At 39.9% G+C, this 4151-nt stretch overlaps 1 non-coding gene across 1 annotated transcript; it reads left to right on the forward strand.

Annotated features, from left to right (window-relative positions):
- The first annotated feature begins 1044 nt into the window (after positions 1-1044).
- Positions 1045-1151, forward strand: LOC141624108 (small nucleolar RNA R71). The gene has a single exon (XR_012533918.1). It is a non-coding gene; the product is annotated as a small nucleolar RNA R71 (small nucleolar RNA).
- Positions 1152-4151: the final 3000 nt, after the last annotated feature.

A 4151-nucleotide genomic window follows, 5' to 3' on the forward strand; every position in this document is an offset into this window, starting at 1 on the left:
GGAAGTCTAATCACAATGGGCTCCTTCTCCTTGGCCTTGTCTTCATTTTTCTTTGAACTTTCTTCTTTTGATGATTCTCCATCTTTGGAGTTTTGCACAATTTCTTCCTTTTCACTAGCTTCCACAACTTCATCCTCAACTTGCTTCTTTGGTGCTTCATACCTTGTACCACTTATCAAATGAATGGCACTAACTGTTTCATGTCTAGGGGGATTACTTTGAGGTGGTAATTGCCCCTTTTGTCTTTGTGAGCTTGAAGATGCTAGTCGAGTCAATTGTGTTTCCAACATCTTGGTGTGAGCTAGAATGTTGTTGATGGTGGTTTCCTTTGCTTGGCTATCTTTTTGCATTTGAGTGAAAAATTCTTGTTGATTCTTTTGCATTTGGAGGACCGCTTTTTGGACATCAAAGCCTTGGTCATTTTGGTGATTGTATGGATTTTGATTTTGGTAACCTTGGTTTTGATTGTAAAAGGGTCTTTGATTTTGGTTTCTCATGGGTGGTGGAGTGTATGTTGTTTGAGGGTTTTGAACATTTTGGCTTTTGTATGAGAGATTTGGATGGAATTTGGTGTTTTCATTGTAAAAGTTGGAATAAGGGGTACCACTCTTGTATGCTTGGAAAGCATTTACTTGTTCATTTGTTCCCCTACATTCACCTTGGTCATGTCCCAAAGTTCCACAATTCTCACATATCCCACTTGGGATTGATGAGGATGCCATCATGGCATTAACATGATGGTTCGATGATTTTGAGTTTTCCTCAAGTCTAGCCATAGCTTGTTCAAACTTCAAGTTGATTGTGTCAATGTGAGCACTAAGTTGAGCACCCAATTGAGTAACGGAGTCCACTTCATGCTTTCCTCCTCTAGTAGCCTTGCGAGGTCTACTATATTGTGAGTTATGGACCGCCATTTCCTCAATCTTGTTCCATGTTTGATTGTCATCAACTTCGGTGAACATTCCATTTGATCCCATATTGAGAATGTTCCTAGAATCTTCATATAAACCATTCCAAAATTGTTGCACCAAAAACCATTCGCTAAGTCCATGGTGAGGACATGAGCGACAAATTCCCTTGAACCGCTCCCAAGCTTCATACAAAGACTCTTCATCCCTTTGCTTAAAACCCGTAATTTGAGCTCTTAGCATGTTAGTTTTTTCCGGTGGGTAGAATTTTTTGTAGAAAGCTAGAGCCAACTTCTTCCAAGAATCTATTCCAAGGGTGGCCTTATAAAGGCCCTTCAACCATTGCTTCGCGGTGCCGATTAAGGAAAAAGGAAATAAGACCCATCTAATTTGGTCTTGAGTCACGCCCGTTTGAGAGATAGCATCACAATAGTCGCAAAAGGTTTCCATATGGGAATGAGGGTCCTCAGTAGGCATCCCCCCGAATTGGCTCCTCTCAACTAATTGGATGAAGGCGGACTTGGCAATAAAATTTCTGGTTAGATGTTGCGGTGTAGGAGTACCATTTGGTAGATTCTCCTCGGTGGGTACGGTGTGTGACGAGAATTTTGGCATTGTAGGTGGATTTTGTGAGGTATTGTGTAATGGGTTTTCTTCTCCTTCTATTGCGAAAGGATTGACAAACTCAGTAGTGGGTTGGACAACTTCACTAATACCTCTTAAATTCCTCCTAACAAGTCTCCTATTGTTCGTCAAGGTTCTTTCGATTTCACGGTCAAAAGGTAACAAATCACCTTGTAACCTTCTAGACATGCAAAATATCAAACAACTCGAAAACAATTAGAACAAACCTTGAGGAGTTTTACTTCCTCAAGGCGAAGAAAGACACAACTAATGACAATAAAAAGAAATCTAAATCAAACAAACACCGTCCCCGGCAACGGCGCCATTTTTGATGCGATCCCGCTAAGTGTTCACAAATTAAGATGTGGTCGTTGGTCACGGTCGAATCAAAACACAATTTATAGCTCCACAAACAACTCTAAAATTAGTAAAGAGGCAAGTAAAGGTCGGATCCCAAGGGACGGGAGTTGAAATGAGATTTCTATTGTAACTAGTGGTGTCTAAGGGGTGTCACAAATTGGGTTGATGTAGAAGGTTACTAAACTAAAATAGCAATGAAAATAAACAAGCAAGATGAATTAAAGGGGTATAAACAATTGATTAAAGGCACTAGGGTGTCATGGGATCATAGGGGAATCATGGGATATGATCATACAAACATGTTCTCAAATTATAAGCAAGCAATTATTGTTGTGATGGATTGAGTTGGGTTATATCTTACAATCCTAGGAAAGTTTGGGTCCCGGAGCCGAATCTCTTGGATTGTACAACACCTACAAGTCGACTTAATCTTCCCTACTTAGCACATGCATGGTCTAACAAGACTCGAGTTGGGTTATGTCTTACAAGTCAAGTTGAAAGGATAGAAGATGATAGTAAATGCAAGGATTCATAGGCTTAGCATTTCATCAAATATAACATGTGCATGTATTAAGATCAAAATAAGCAAGCAAATAAGATATGAAAGCATATTAATTTAAGCATGAATCATTCCCCATGTTGGTTTCCCCTAATCACCCATTAAACCCTAGCTAAGAGACTACTCACTCATTATCATATTGATCATGCTAGAAAGGTTGTCAATCATACTAACATAATGAAACATGATGAATAAATGAAAGTAATTAGCAATAATTAAAAAGGGATTAAGAGATTATACCTACTAATGATTCCAATAACAAAGCAAGAATAATAGAAGTACTTGAATGCTAGATTGAGAGGTTGTCAATCTCCCAATAATAACCCAAATAATCTTCAATTACCCAAAATAAAGTAAGAACAAGAGAGAGATTAAAGAACTAAAACTTGGATTAAAACTTGATTAATATTTGATTACAATATTGAAGAGAGATTTGATTGATATTAACTACACTAATTATTGATAAGAAGAACATGCTCCTCTAATTAGACTAATGGGGTATTTATAGTCAAAATTAGGGAGGATGCATTAGGGTTAACTAAGGGCTAAACTAGTAATTACACTTTTTAAGTTGAGCAAGGAGCCTCCGGGATTATCCGAGAGAAGGGCTTCTCCATTTCGTAGCTTGAAGAACGAACGTCTTTGTCTTTGTGATCCGTGCGGCTGGGAGTCGGGACGGCCGGATCTGGGATGGACGATCCGAGCGGATCAAGGAACAAGACGCTCGGACTGGGCATGGGGAATCCGAGCGGATTCTGGTGAGGACGCTCGGGTGGCGAGGACGGACGGATTCTCTACAATCCGTTCGGATTGTAGTTCAACAACTTTCCTTCTTCTTTTTCTTCCCTTTTCTTCATGAATTCCTTGGGGATTTCCTTGGGGACTCAAGGATCCTTTTCTCAACAATGCTCTTCTACTATGCTATGTACAAAGGCCTTCTAGTCTTGTCTCTCCTTGATGCTTGGTCATTGAATATGATCAATTTAGCCTTGTTTTGCCATGAAGATGCAAGATTCTTACTCCTTTCCTACCAAGGGATCAAAATCTCAAAGAATATGCAAAACAAAGAACTAAAGATAAGAAATGACCCAAATAGGCACTAAAAAGCATGGAAACAATGGTAATTCGGGGGGCTAAATATGCGCCAATTATGGTCGCATCAAATATCCCCAAACCGAACCTTTGCTCGTCCCGAGTAAAGAGGTGACAAAGACTAGGACCAATACTAACCTAACCTAATAATAATAGCCGATATGAGACAATTAGCGGGTCTCACTCCGCCCCTTCAACTCACAACAAGACAACCATGAGGTAGGATGCCTTCTTGCAAGGCAAGGTGGGTCTTGCCAAAATGGCGACACATCCAAACATTAAGCACACAAAAACACATAATGGATGCATCTACAAAAAGAATAGCCACTTTCCTCATCTAAGTGGCGGAAATTATCTACAAGGGAAGCAATTCAAGGGTACACAATCCTTCATAGATGCAATTTGTTCAAACTACTAAGCCTAGAAGGATACCAATAAATCACCTCCAAAAGGTGTCAAGCTAGGGTACCTTTGTCTTCAATCGTTAAATGCTTTTGTCAAGAGTAGACTCCCTATGGTGTTAGAAACACTGGAGGATTGCGGAATTCCCCCTCTTGCCTAGACAAGAAGAAGGGTCGTCCCCTCTCTACCATGCACAAAAATGGATA

This window comes from Silene latifolia, chromosome X, assembly GCF_048544455.1.
Source record: "Silene latifolia isolate original U9 population chromosome X, ASM4854445v1, whole genome shotgun sequence".
Classification (NCBI taxonomy): Eukaryota; Viridiplantae; Streptophyta; class Magnoliopsida; order Caryophyllales; family Caryophyllaceae; genus Silene; species Silene latifolia.